The following is a 16038-nucleotide window of genomic DNA, read 5'->3' on the forward strand; positions in this document are numbered from 1 at the left end:
GATGACCTAGGTAACTCGATCTTAATCCTGAGCTAATCATGAACTCTTGTTTATTCGAAATTATCCTTAGATTTACACGGGTGAGAGTGACTCGAGTTCGCCGACTTAATAGGCCTCCCATTTCAGGGGTAAGACTGGGTGAATGGCTGGAGACATGGGGTGCAAGATGGAATTCACTCCTACCTACTTTTAGGGATAGTAGAGAGGTAGTTCCCTTAAGCACTGACTCCAGGTCTTGAATAAGGGGCCCCACCCTCTCATTGGCCTGAGAGGGATTCGGTTTACTGGTTGGATCACAAACCAATTTTTCATTAGAGGATCAGTGGGACATAAGGAACAAGAAGTAACTTCAGGGGTAAAAAAAAAAATTGACCTAGCTCTAGTTACGAACAACCTGTGAAGGATCGACTTACTAATCAAGGTTATATCAAATGGACAAAAATATATCTATAGTGAGGGAGTGCCACTACTAGGCTATAGTGGAGTGTCCTAGTAGTTAACGAATGTTGGTTAACAAGGTTAATGAGTTTAACCAGTTAATCTCAGATCGTTGGAGCCCATGATCTATAGGTTCATTAGGTCCCCCTGCTAGCTCATATCGGACTAAACCATAGAACAGTGTGACGAGTGAGTTCGAAGTGTTCGGAATCGAATTAGGGAATATGCACTAAATATATACGATATATTTAACTGCATTTTTCTTTTATTTATGAATTAAACAAAAAGAGAGAATCAGAGATAGTTAAATAAGATTGAAATATTTTAATCAATATGTGTCGGAATTGATTGGGATTGACATTTGAATTAATCAAATTGTTTAATTAATCATTCAATATTACTTTAATTTGAAATTAATTATTTAAATTATTGTTGAATTAAAATGGAGAAAGTCAAAATTGAGTCCACCACTTAAATGGATAAATTCATGTTTGAGTTAATGGAATTTTGAGTGTCAAAATTAGGTTTAACGAAAGTTGCATGTTTGCCAAATAAACCCCCACAAATTTAAACGGAATTTTGAGTGTGAAAATTAGGTTTAACCAAACACTCATGTTTGCCAAATAAACCCCACAAATTGGGGTGAAATTTTGAGTGTCAAAATTTGGTAATCTCAAATTTGCATGCACATGCAAATGTGACTCTATAAATAGAGTGATTAAGGTACATGTAAACTTCCTCTTAGAAAAAAAAATCTTTTGAGAAAGTCCCTCACAAATTCTCTCTTTACATATACTAAATCCCTTCCAAGTTTAGTCACTCACCGGATTCCACAATCCCATTCTAAGGTCGAAGAATAATAGGGAAGACACTAGTGGTGGTTCGAAACTGGTTCGTGAGGAAAAAGGAATTTGAACTACAAAAGGTTAGTACTCAAACTCCTTGAGTTTTAATACTTATGAACATGCTAGTTAATTTACTATAATTGATGTACTTAGAGTGCCTAAGATCCAAATTGCTTCTGCATGTGTTATAACAACACCATCAATTGGTATCAGAGCAAGTTTTAGGCCTTTATTTACATTATTTTGAGCAAGGTGGGTACCATTTCATGAATGAAAAATTGTGGATGCTAAAGTGGTTGAGCAAGGTGGGTACCATTTCATGAATGAAAAATTGTGGATGCTAAAGTGGATGTTTATGGTTTTGGCATTTTTTTTACGCTTCCATTTGATACAATTATTATATTTGGCCTAATGTGTATGAGCTTTCATGAAGAAAGGTCTGTAATTTTTATGGAAATGATGGCAAGCTGAATCGAAGAAGAAGAAAGAAAAACACCCCCGGCAGGCTCGAGGGAGTGGATCACGTTAATTTCAAATTATTAATGTAATAATTTAGTTAACTGCTTGCTTTAAAATGTCAAAACTCATCCACTTTAGTGTGCTTAATTAATTATGCATTGTGAAGGTATGTTTTAATTAAATAGAAAATATATATGCATAAAGTATGCCATATAAATTTAAAATCCCACCATAGGCTAAGCATGTTTCATGCATTACAAGTATGTTGTAAGTGTTATAATGTATAGTATGCATGTTTAGGGTTCCATGAGTGATAGATATAAATTGTTATATTATTGCATGGAATAGATGATTATATAATTGTTATATGAAGCATGTTAGATGCATATTATAGGTTATTTTCAACGTCATAAAATGAGATAGATGTTAAAATCTATAATACAGATAAGTGCATGCTCACTTAGTGTTAAGAACAAAGCACGATCAATTTTAAATAGTTAAAATAGGTCGATATCTTGTAAAATTGCAGTTACAAGAAAGCTCACTCAGCACGATCTTGTCTAAGGCTGTTTGTACATAAGTTGATGGTTTATGGAACACCTGCTACCTGGAAATCGGGCCAGTATTTGAGCTTAGTTAGCCCAGTTTTATGAGCATGCTTGAGTGATGTAAGTTTTTGGAAAAATCACCTAGACTTAGGTTATATTTATTAGTCAGAATATACCTAAGTAATGAGTATACCCAACCATCTAAAATACTTAGTGGGAGGAAAAAGGTATATGAGATACATCGTTTTCTTTTCCACGCTCTCTTGAAAATTCACATCGTGAGATTCATGCTCGGCCTCGTGACGCCCTGGGAGCGGCCTCCATTAAGAAGATATTTGCATGAGTCAATAAAAGGTGAATAGAGAGTATTTATAGTAAGTAGAAGGAAGTATATCAACACATCCTATGGTCTCCACCACTAGGTTACACCGTGAGATTCCCATGTTCTGCCTGCATGTTACCCTAGAGCAACTACCCATTCGGAGGGTCGTAACATGGGAGATGGAACAACGCAAACTCCAAAATAGATAGGATTTCTTAGGTCCATTCCCAACTTTGGCTTTTTTATCGATAGCATTGTTGGTGCCGACCTCTGAGGTCTGAAAATGGCAGGTCACACTTACGAAAAATTATTAAGAGTTAGTATATTCTTGACCAAAGTAGCGATAATTAAAACACTATAGGAATAAAGAGTTATTCTAGGATTAGTGTTCCAGTCAAGAATGTCTTGGTTTAGTAAAGGAGTGATTGATTGCCCCTCGGTAGTAGTTACTCTGACTCACTAAAGTATCGTTGCAAATTAATATCTTTTGGGTACATTATTACATTTGCTAAACTTGATTGGATTAAATAGGATTAAGTCAAATCACTAATAGAATTTTCTTTAAATCACAGCATGACAAACTCAATAGTACAATTACTCGCTTCTGAGAAATTAGACGGGGACAATTACAACTTGGAAATCAAACCTAAACACAATACTTGTAATTGATGATTTAAGGTTTGTTTTAACTGAGGAACGTCCTCCAAACCCCAGCTCAAATGCAAACCGAACAGTTCGGGATGCATATGACAGATGGACAAAGGAAAATGACAAAACCCAAGTGTACATTTTAGCCAGCATATCTGATGTTTTGGCTAAGAAACACGATGTTATGGGTACAGCTAAAGAGATTATGGAATCCCTAAAAGGGATGTTTGGACAACCGTCTTTCTCCCTTAGACATGACGCCATAAAATACATTTATAACTGTCGTATGAAAGAAGGTGCCTCAGTTAGAGAACATGCCCTGGACATGATGGTCCATTTCAATGTGGCAGAAGTAAAAGGAGTTGTCATTAATGAGAAGAGTCAAGTCAATTTTACCATGGAGTCTCTTCCGAAGAGCTTCTTCTAGTTTCGCACAAATGCAATGATGAACAAGATAGAATATAACTTGATTGCTCTTCTCAATGAGCTACAGACTTATCAGTCCCTCTTAAAAAGCAAGGGACAAACAGGAGAAGCAAACGTTGTTGTCTCTAAGAAATTACTACGAGGATCGTCCTCCAAAAATAAGTTTGGTCCTTCAACTTCTAAAAATGTTTTGATAAAAGAAGAAGGGTAAGGGGAAAAATAAGATTCCTACTGACCGCAAACACAAGGTTCAAAAAGCAGATAAAGGAAAATGTTTCAATTGCAACGAAAACATGCACTGGAAGAGAAACTGCCCAAAATACCTTGCAGAGAAGAAAGCCGAAGAGACACAACAATGTAAATATGATTTACTAGTTGTAGAAATATGTTTAGTAGAGTATGATAACTCAACTTTGATACTAAATTCATGAGCCACTAATCATATTTGTCCTTTTTACCAGGAAACTAGCTCCTGGAGAATGCTTGCGGACGGCGAGATAACACTCAGGATTGGAACAGGAGAGAACAACTAAGCATGTAAAGTGGCCAGCTAAGCAAACATGTAAATCATTAGTAACAACTCTTTAATAAACTAAAATATCACCGCAAACATACTTAAACTGCATAAAACTCTTCCGCCTCCCCTATAAGGCTTATCTCTCCATGCAAACCGACTTCAACATAGAAATCAACATCCTAATCATGATAGAATAAGAAAAGAGAGGAAATGATTAAGAGTTATCAAGCTTTGTTGGTGTCCTTCAATGGAAGTCCCCCTCCTTTGAGCTCTCTAATCCACCTCTTTGCCTTAGTCTATCCTTCAAGGTTTTCTTTTCCTTCTCCTATCAACAGCTGCTGAATTAGGATTCTTCTTCCTTCTTGGTTTTCTTTTGCCTTCGGTGGACATTAAAGGATGTCAGATATATTTCTGGTCTCAAGAAGAACCTGATATGTATTGGTCAGTTGGATAGCATAGGTTATGCAACAAAGTTTGGGAAGAGTTCGTGGAAGATTGTGAAGGGTGCTATGGTGGTAGCACATGGCACAAAATCTAGAACCTTATACACCACTACAGGGTGTATGAAAATGGTTGCGGTTGCTGGAGTACTTCAAGTTCAAGTCTATGGCATAATAAACTTGGACATATGAGCGTCAAAGGAATGAAGATGCTGGTTGCAAATGGAGTTTTAGAAGGCCTAAAGTCTATTGACATAGGTCTTTCTGAGAGATGCGTTATGTGAAACAGAAACGAGTTAGCTTCTCAAAAGGCTGCCAGAGAATCAAAGAAAGTACGATTGGAAATGGTCCATGCAGACGTTTGGGAACCATCTCCAGTTTCATCACTTGGCGGATCAAAGTTCTAGGTCACCTTCATCAAGATTTCAGCAGGAAGGTATGGGTTTATTTCCTGAAACACAAAGTCAAATGTGTTTGTCACCTTCTAGAAGTGGAAGGCTGAAGTTGAAAATCACACCGGCTTGAAGATCAAATGATTGAGGTCTGACAGTGGAGGAGAATACGACGAGTCAGAGTTTATAACATTTTGTGCAGCGGAGGGAATTAGATTAATGAGGACAGTTCCTAGTAAGGCAAGAAAAAATGGTGTTGCAGAAAGAATGAACAGAACATTGAATGAGCGGGCAAGAAGCATGAGGATTCATTCTGGATTGCCAAAGACATTTTGGGCCGATGCTGTAAATAATGCAGCCTACTTGATGAATAGAGGACCGTCAGTACCCTTGAAGTTCAAGTTGCCGGAAGAAACTCACGTACTCTCACTTGAGAACTTTTGGTTGTACTGCGTATGTTCACGTCAATCCATAGAAAAGAGACAAGCTTGATGCTAAGGCTGTGAAGTGCTACTTCATAGGCTATGACTCTGACATGTTCGGGTACAAATTTTGGGACGACAAGAATAGGAAAATCCTAATACATTGTGATGTAACCTTTGATGAAAAAGTCTTGTACGAGGACAAAGAGAAGAAAAACTTTGAGACCATGAAGCAAGTGGGAGTTGAGCTTGAGTCGCAGGAAAACTCTCCCAATGATGTTAGAGCAGAAGCTCGTGAAACTCCTAAGACCGTTACTGAAGAACCAGACGTAGAGCATGTTACACCTGAGCAGGTGTTGAGGAGATCACCCAAAGCTATAAGAGCACCAGATAGATATTCACCTTCATTACATTATTTCTCGTGGCTGACGAACGAGAACCAGAGTCCCTTGATGACGACCTACAGTTAGAGGATACAACCAAGTGGGAAAAAGCCATGGATGATAGGATGTCTAGGCCTCATAAATGCGTTGCTCTTTCATCTACTGAAGCTGAGTACGCGGAAATAGCTGAAGCTGGAAATGAGATGATATGGATGACAGACTATCTAGAAGAATTACGCAAGAAGCAGTGCAAGAAGATTCTTCAGGTAGATAGTTAGAGTGACAAGCAGTTGGTGAGGAACCCGGTCTATCATTCAAAGACAAAACACAGAAGGCGATACCATTTCACTCGGAGGTCAGTGGAAGATGGTGATGTGTTTGGAGAAGATAGAGGGTGTAAAGAATCCAGCAAACATGTTGACAAAATGTGTTGACGTTGGAAGGTTGAGGTTGTGCAAAGCCTCAATTGGTATGGTGTAGTGAAGATTGAGAATGAAATTCTTAGTTGGCTGGATCGGTCTACAAGTGGGAGATTGTTTAGATATGGAGCCTGATGCCCATTTACAGTAAATATTTACTAAAGATCTGGTAGAGATATATACGGTAGATATTTCGTAAAGATCCGGTAGAGATATATATGGTAGATATTTCGTAAAGATTTAGTAAAGCTTTATTTAGTAAACTGAAACGATATATACCCCATCAAGCAATGCTTTCAAGATGTACTTTTATTCATTCTCTGTATTCTGTTTTGGTGTACATACCTGAAAAGTCATCAATAAAACCTTTAGCCAACATTCCTCCTTGAATTTTCTCTCTCCTGTTCTTTGTGTTCGTCTTGATCGAGGATATGTGTTGTTGTGCGATTCTAACAATTACTTCAATAATAATTTTGTAATTTCTAATAACAGGGCTAAAAAATTATTTATAACCCTTCAACTACGTTCATGTATCCTCGCAATGGAACTAGAGTATTAAAGATAATTCCCTTCTCCACTCTTCTTTCGAACAAGAGAACAATAAGAGAACAACTATGCATGTAAAGTGGCCAACTAAGCAAACATGTAAATCATTAGTAACAACTCTTTAATAAAATAAAATTACACCGTCAACATACTTAAACTACATAAAACTCTTCCACCTCCCCTGTAAGGCTTAGCTCTCCATACAAAATGATTTCAACGTAGGAATCAACATCTTAATCGTGAGAGAATAAGAAAAGAGAGAAACTGATTAAGAGTTATCAAGCTTTGTTTCTGTCCTTCGATGGAAGTCCCCCTACTTTGAGCTCTCTCTCTCATCCACCTCTTTGCCTTAATCTATCCTTCTTGGTTTCCTTTTCCTTCTCCTATCAACAGCTGCTGAATTAGGGTTCTTCTTCCTTTTTGGTTTTCTATTCCGTTCGGTGGCCCTCTTCTCTTTAGGTAATCTTCCTGATAAGACAACCCTAATCCTCAGCCCGATGATCCAAGCTTTTGTTGAAGCAAGAACCCTTGAATCAAAGAAATCAACGCCAACTTATACAAAATTCGGATCAATCAAGAGATAAGGCTAGAATTAGATTACCCTCTTAAGATAAAAGATATAGAAGCAAGATTTGGAATCTTCTTTTAAATTAAGTCAGTCCACAATAGAACTTGATGAATGCTTGATTGAATGGCTCAGATGCAAATCTACCACAAGAATTGCATGAAACTTAGAAATGGCAAAGATGATGCTCGAATTTCTAAGGGTAAAAGTCTCAATTTCAGATCAAAATTTCATTCATCCGAAATCTGCCTTTTGCATAATAATTTGTTGGTATTTAAGTCTTCCCACAAAAGAAACTTTCAATTCTTCAAATGCCACTAACATTTATCCCGATCCCCTTAAATATCCACAAAAGAAGAAGTCAATTTGACCCATAACTTCCACCCTTTTGCGCATTACAAAAATTATAAAATTAAAAATAATAAATCGCAATTTATAGCAACTTCATCCGCTACTTCAACCGTGCAAATATTCACTTCTGAAGCTCCAAATGGTCCTTCCTCAACCGAATCAGCTTGTAACACATGAAATGATGGTTGAACCGAGCCTATCTAATTTTGTAGATGAAGAATGAATACTTGTTGACTCTTGTTAGCCTTGGATTCTGTAATAGGTCTAGTTGGAACATTTGGAACACCGTGATTCTTATCAAGAACCATAATATTCCTAGACCATATATGGTATCATGTGTGGTGATGATTCAGTGCTGCCATAAGGCCTTTGTTTCATAGACTAGTCTTTGGGTGGTCGAGAGATCATATAGATACATTATGAGATGAGAGAAACGAGTGCGACATGATGTTATAGTCCTACTTTAGAATTGTCATCTATTCTTTGGTATGTATGCACCCAGATAGGATCAAAACCATACCATCTACAGGGTATCAGTGTCGCTCAAATGTGGGTCGTGCCTCACCATGACATGCATGGATCACTATATTGTCGTGCCTCATCATGTGCATATACATGTATGTATCACGCAACACACACTTACACACATATAATAAATACATATATACATGCATAAATACATACATACCTATACATATACATAAACAGACAGACAGACACACACACACACATATATATATATGTGTGTGTGTGTGTATTATATTATGTATTTGTATATAGCACATATTTATACATTTTTATAATTTTCATCATTTTTATTTTTAAATGTGCAAAATTTACCATATATTCATTCTATATTCTTTTATTAAACAAGATTTGCCGAAAAATTTTAAAGATCCACTCAACCATAATTATTTATCGATAAAAAAAATAGTTAATTTCTATATTAGCTAATAGACTTCCAATTAAATAGTCTAGTTATTTTATAAGTAGTTTATTACAATTTTATTTTGATTTTTTATTTTTCATGTTTTAAACTTTAGCAATGGATCGATACATTATTCATTTTTTATTGAGAAAAATTTTTAATAAAGAAGAAATATAAAAGAAGAAATGGAGTTATACTTACCATGTTTGAAGAGATTTGAGCATATATTCAACTCAACTCATGTGCTGCAATTAGTGAAAAAATATATGATCGGATTAAAAGTCAATCAAATCAATATAGAAATATCATTTAAAACTAAACAAACAATTACTTTGGATTCAACATGTTTTAGACCTAATTTAATTTTTTAGATGGTAAACTTTTTCAATCCAATAAATCCTTATCAAATAATGAATTCGCCTAATCTAATATTAAAATATTCACCTTACGGTTGATTCGAGTTGTTCGAGTAATTTAATAAAAATTAATTGATAATTTGTTTTTAAATACCCATTTAGATGATGTGGTTCTTGGAGTAACTATTTTAACACTCTAATACACATAAAATAATTTTTAAAAAACAAACAACAAAAACAACATGCCAAATTTAAAAAGTTCTCACTACAGGTTATATTTTTCTAAACTGTGCTAATATTCTATGTAAATCCAACCATTTCATTTACAACCCAAAATTTAACCCTTGAAATAATAACAATAATAGTAATAAATCCCTTTCCTATTTTTGATTCCTAAATTATCCTATAAAATCGTTTGTCCCCCAATCTAAAAATCATAAACTCGCAAACAAAATTCATCATGGATCTTCCTCCAAAACTCACAAAAATCAATGTAATGTTTCTTCTTCTTTCTCTTTGAATTTCATTTTCTTTTTCTTTGTTTTCTTTCCATTGATCTTGTGGGCCTCGCTTGTTCTTCTACTTTCATTGGTTTTTGTCTGGAATCACTTCAAATGATTGTGGGTTTTTGTTCAAAACCCCGAATGGTTTATTGAAGAACTTTTTTTCCCGTGGATCCTTACTCTTCTCGATCAAATTCAAAAATGTAACCAACAAAAAGAGATTGAATCATCTTTGATTTTTTTCGGTAGGTTACAGCAGCGAGAATCTCGGTCGTGATCGTACTGGCATTGGTGAGCTTAGCCACCGTGGACGCTATGAATCCGCGTCTAAGTTCGAACTCCCTGGAATTTCAGGCGATCAATTGTCGGAAACACTCAGCGTTGTAAACGGAGTTTGGCGGCGTCGGCGACGGAGTAACTTCAAATACTCACGCGTTCCGAAAAGCGATTGAACATCTCAGCACAATGGCGGCAGATGGCGGAGCTCAATTGGTCGTGCCGCCGGGAAAATGGTTGACCGGAAGTTTTAATCTGACTAGCCATTTCACACTTTTTATCGATAAAGAAGCTAAAATTCTTGCATCCCAGGTTCGACCTATCGAGTATTTTATTTTTATAAACCTAACACCTTTGGGAGTGGTGATTTGAATTTTAATCTTTAATCCAAAATAAATGAGTTAGATTTGTTCCTCATAATTTAATTTAATGGTGCAGAATGAATCAGAATGGCCACTCGTGAAAGTTCTCCCATCTTATGGGAGGGGAAGAGATGCTCCTGGTGGACGGTACAGCAGCCTCATCTTTGGAACTAATCTCACCGATGTGGTTATCACGGGTGATTATTTTTTCTTACCTTTTAACATTCTAATTTTTTTTAAATGGATTGCAAAATTATAACACGCTTCCGTGCTATCAGAATTAAATAAAAAAGAACTAAGGTAACTGAAAACATAAAAAGAACTTTTATAGAAAATAAAGTTGGGTCGGTGACATGGTGTAGGTAACAACGGTACAATCGACGGGCAGGGATCTTCTTGGTGGGAAAAGTTTAAGAAAGGGGAGCTCAAGGTAACACGGCCATATGTGATCGAGATCATGTACTCTGATCAAATCCAGATCTCGAATCTCACTTTGATCAACTCACCTTCTTGGTTCGTCCATCCGATTTATAGCAGGTTTGGCTATTTCGCTTCCGTCCCATTATCCTTGTATTTTAGGATTATGCTTCGAAAAAAGTATACCATTCAAATTCCTCCCGACCAAAAAGAATTTTTAATTATATATCATAATATGGGTGAAAATGCAGAAATGTGATTATCCAAGGGCTCACCATCTTGGCTCCAATCACCGTACCCAACACCGACGGAATCAATCCAGGTTCCCTTCTTCTTCTCCTTTAAAACCTTAGGGTTATTTTCTTCCTCAATCCCTCTCCCTAAATCTCCGTTCAATTTATCAGATTCTTGTTCCAACACTCGAATCGAAGACTGCTACATTGTCTCCGGTGACGATTGCATCGCCATCAAGAGCGGATGGGACCAATACGGTATCAAGTTCGGAATGCCGACCGAGGACCTCGTCATTCGCCGCCTCACTTGCATCTCACCAGATTCTGCAGGTATTGCCCTTGGCAGCGAAATGTCCGACGGAATCCGCAACGTCAGGATCGAAAACGTTACAGCAATCAACACACAGTCTGCCGTCAGAATCAAAACCGCTCGCGGACGAGGCGGTTTCGTCAAGGACATTTTCGTCCGAAGAATGTTTCTATCCACGATGAAATACGTCTTCTGGATAACTGGAGACTACAAATCGCATGCGGATGACAAGTTCGATCCCTCGGCATTGCCATTGATTAAGAACATTAATTACAGAGACGTGGTGGCCGAGAATGTTAATATGTCGGCTAATTTGGCAGGGATTTCAGGAGATCCATTCACGGATATTTGTGTTTCAAATGTGAAGATTGGATTGTCGGCGACGCCTAAAAAGTTGCAGTGGAACTGTACGAACATTGAGGGATTTAGTAGCGATGTGGATCCGCCGCCATGTGCTCCGCTGGCTAAGGCAGCGAAAAGCGGTGGATGTGACTTTCCCGAGGATCAGCTGCCGATTGAGAATGTTCAGTTGAAGTCATGCTCGGTTGAAATTCCTACCTTCTCGTAAAGACTTTGTTTTTTTTTTTTTTTTTTTTAATTCTATGGAATAAATGATAATGAAAAATTTAATGAACATATAGATAAATTGAGAAGTTTTTAAATTTGAAACTAACCTATTTCAACTAGATTTGTAATATATCACTAAACAATAACTAATTGTAACTCAAAACCATCAAAATATAATCAAGTTATGCCTCTTTATAGACCATTGCGATGAACGTGGATCGAACACGTGACCTTCAAATCTTCAGTCTGACGCTCTCCCAACGGAGCTATCCCCGCTATTTGCTAATGTAAAAATGCATAAGTAGAGTTATCCCCGCTACAAAGTTTAAATCATTACGAAATATTTCACAAATGAAACATTCCCTAGATTGCACAGTCAAGTTAGGACTCTCGACACCATTGCGGTGAACATGGATCAAACACATAACACCTTCAAATCTTCAGTCTAACGCTCTCCCAACTAAGCTATCCCCGCTATTTTAACATAATAAAAATGCATAAGTAGAGCTATCTCTTCTATTTAATCACCGCTAATTAGTTGAGTTATGCTTAACTTGACAATTGATTACAATCAAAATTAATATGTGTAACTTTCTATCAAAGTTTAAATCACAAATAAATATTCACTCATTAATTGATGAAATAGTCTAATTAAGACACCGGTTCAAATGAGGTGAACGTGAATCAAACACGTGACCTTTAGATCTTTAGTCTAACACTCTCCCAACTGAGCTATCCCCACCATAAGAGAACGGTAAGTGACAAAGCCCAACGAAGTTTAGAGTTGTTATGTCTTGTGCGGCTTAGATTGATTGTTATTATATGGATTGTTATATGGATGTTGTTGTTTGTTGTCATGCCTATTGATTACGAAAATAATTACTTTGGTGTCGCATTTGTGCATGTTATGATTTTTTAATGAAATAAATGTGATAAGGGTTACATCCTTTGTGTATCGGGTAACCAGCCACCATTGGTCACATGGGTGATTGATGAAATTTATAAACGTGGTAAGGGTTACACATTGTGTGTATAGTGTAGCCAACCACTATTGGTCACCAAGCATTGGATGCTGAAAGCTATTCTAGGTGAGTAGATTACATGCTATGTGTTATGAGTAATCAACCACCAAGGTCCCTTCATTTTGATTGATGAAACTATACGATGGTTTGCTTGTCTAACCACACTAGGGGAGTTAATGAGTTTTTTCGTACTTACCCTATTTTCAAATGATTTTCGAGTAAGGTTGTAGCATGGGAGTGACTGATGACTCGTGAATGTATAGAGAAAAATGGTGTAAAATTCACAAGAATACATGTAAATATACAATATCACAAATAGTAAATAACAAGTATATTGTCGTTTCGATAGAGAGCCTATTTTTTTGTTCCTTTCGTTGCTGGAAATTAAGTGAGTTTTTGGTCTTATTCAAATGGATGGGGGTGAACTTAAACTAATTAAAAAAATTTGAATGAGAGTATCAATTGTTCTCAAACGACGGAGAACAGTTAAGGAAGCTTTGGCTAGAACTGATAAAATAGACAGGTTGTTGAATTTTGTGGTGGCTTTTAGCTCATTTTAATTGATTTGCAAACCCACGGCGCACTTTCAAGGGTCATGTAGGGTGATTACTTCCATAATAGTTTTGTAATCTCTCATAACAGGGCTAAAAAATTTATTCATAACCCTTCGACTATGTTTAAATATCCTCGCAATGGAACTAGAGTATTAAAGATAATTTCCTTGCTCCCCTCTTCTTTCGATCAAGAGAACAATAAGAGAACAACTAAGCATGTAAAGTGGCCAACTAAGCAAACATGTAAATCATTAGTAACAACTCTTTAATAAACTAAAATCACACCGCAAACATACTTAAACTGCATAAAACTCTTCCGCCTCCCCTATAAGGCTTATCTCTCCATACAAACCGATTTCAACATAGAAATCAACATCCTAATCATGATAGAATAAGAAAAGAGAGGAAATGATTAAGAGTTATCAAGCTTTGTTGGTGTCCTTCAATGGAAGCCCCCCTCCTTTGAGCTCTCTCATCCACCTCTTTGCCTTAGTCTATCCTTCTCTTTTCCTTCTCCTATCAACGGCTGCTGAATTAGGATTCTTCTTCCTTCTTGGTTTTCTTTTGCCTTCGGTAGACATTAAAGGATGTCAGATATATTTCTGGTCTCAAGAAGAACCTGATATGTATTGGTCAGTTGGATAGCATAGGTTATGCATCAAAGTTTGGGAAGAGTTCGTGGAAGATTGTGAAGGGTGCTATGGTGGTAGCACATGGCACAAAATCTAGAACCTTATACACCACTACAGGGTGTATGAAAATGGCTGCGGTTGCTGGTGTGCTTCAAGTTCAAGTCTATGGCATAATAAACTTGGACATATGAGCGTCAAAGGAATGAAGATGCTGGTTGCAAATGAAGTTTTAGAAGGCCTAAAGTCTGTTGACATAGGTCTTTCTGAGAGATGCGTTATGTGAAACAGAAACGAGTTAGCTTCTCAAAGGCTGCCAGAGAATCAAAGAAAGTACGATTGGAAATGGTCCATGCAGACGATTGGGGACCATCTCCAGTTTCATCACTTGGCGGATCAAAGTTCTAGGTCACCTTCATCGAGATTTCAGCAGGAAGGTATGGGTTTATTTCCTGAAACACAAAGTCAAATGTGTTTGTCACCTTCTAGAAGTGGAAGGCTGAAGTTGAAAATCACACCGGCTTGAAGATCAAATAATTGAGGTCTGACAGTGGAGGAGAGTACGACAAGTCAGAGTTTATAACATTTTGTGCAGCGGAGGGAATTAGATTAATGAGGACAGTTCCTGGTAAGGCAAGAAAAAATGGTGTTGCAGAAAGAATGAACAGAACATTGAATGAGCGGGCAAGAAGCATGAGGATTCATTCTGGATTGCCAAAGACATTCTGGGCCGATGCTGTAAATAATGCAGCCTACTTGATGAATAGAGGACCGTCAGTACCCTTGAAGTTCAAGTTGCCGGAAGGAACTCACGTACTCTCACTTGAGAACTTTTGGTTGTACTGCGTATGTTCACGTCAATCCAGAGAAAAGAGACAAGCTTGATGCTAAGGCTGTGAAGTGCTACTTCACAGGCTATGACTCTGACATGTTCGGGTACAAATTTTGGGACGACAAGAATAGGAAAATCCTAAGACATTGGGACGTAACCTTTGATGAAAAAGTCCTGTACGAGGTCAAAGAAAAGATAAACTTTGAGACCATGAAGCAAGTGGGAGTTGAGCTTGAGTCGCAGGAAAACTCACCCAATGATGTTAGAGCAGAAGCTCGTGAAACTCCTAAGACCGTTACTGAAGAACCAGACGTAGAGCAAGTTACACCTGAGCAGGTGTTGAGGAGATCACCCAAAGCTATCAGAGCACCAGATAGATATTCACCTTCATTACATTATTTGTCGTGACTGACGAAGGAGAACAAGAGTCCCTTGATGACGACCTACAGTTGGAGGATACAACCAAGTGGGAGAAAGCCATGGATGATAGGATGTCTAGGCCTCAGAAATGCGTTGCTCTTTCATCTACTGAAGCTGAGTACGCGGAAATAGCTGAAGCTGGAAATGAGATGATATGGATGACAGACTATCTAGAAGAATTACGCAAGAAGCAGTGCAAGAAGATTCTTCAGGTACATAGTCAGAGTGACAAGCAATTGGTGAGGAACCCGAGGTCTATCATTCAAAGACAAAACACAGAAGGCGATACCATTTGACTCGGAGGTCAATGGAAGATGGTGATGTGTTTGGAGAAGATAGAGGGTGTAAATAATCCAGCAAACATGTTGACAAAATGTGTTGACGTTGGAAGGTTGAGGTTGTGCAAAGCCTCAATTGGTATGGTGTAGTGAAGATTGAGAATGAAATTCTTAGTTGGCTGGATCGGTCTACAAGTGAGAGATTGTTGAGATATGGAGCCTGATGCCCATTTACAGTAAATATTTACTAAAGATCTGGTAGAGATATATATGGTAGATATTTCGTAAAGATCCGGTAGAGATATATGTGGTAGATATTTCGTAAAGATCCGGTAGAGATATATATGGTAGATATTTCATAAAGATTTAGTAAAGCTTTATTTAGTAAACTGAAACGATATATACCCCATCAAGCAATGCTTTCAAGATGTACTTTTATTCATTCTCTGTATTCTGTTTTGGTGTACATACCTGAAAGTCATCAATAAAACCTTTAGCCAACATTCCTCCTTGAATTTTCTCTCTCCTGTTCTTTGTGTTTGTCTAGATCGAGTATATGTGTTGTTGTGCGATTCTAACAATTACTTCAATAATAATTTTGTAATTTCTAATAACAGGGCTAAAAAATTA

The 16038-nt window shown here is 37.2% G+C and overlaps 1 non-coding gene and 1 pseudogene across 1 annotated transcript; one reads left to right on the top strand and one right to left on the bottom strand.

The window, feature by feature from the left end:
• The first annotated feature begins 9717 nt into the window (after positions 1-9717).
• On the top strand, positions 9718-11779 carry LOC147789677 (putative polygalacturonase; annotated as a pseudogene).
• A 565-nt stretch (positions 11780-12344) lies between these two features.
• On the bottom strand, positions 12345-12416 carry TRNAF-AAA (transfer RNA phenylalanine (anticodon AAA)). The gene has a single exon. It is a non-coding gene; the product is annotated as a tRNA-Phe (tRNA).
• Positions 12417-16038: the final 3622 nt, after the last annotated feature.

Source organism: Cucurbita pepo, chromosome 13 (genome assembly GCF_057944985.1).
Source record: "Cucurbita pepo subsp. pepo isolate OVF chromosome 13, ASM5794498v1, whole genome shotgun sequence".
NCBI classification, from domain to species: domain Eukaryota; kingdom Viridiplantae; phylum Streptophyta; class Magnoliopsida; order Cucurbitales; family Cucurbitaceae; genus Cucurbita; species Cucurbita pepo.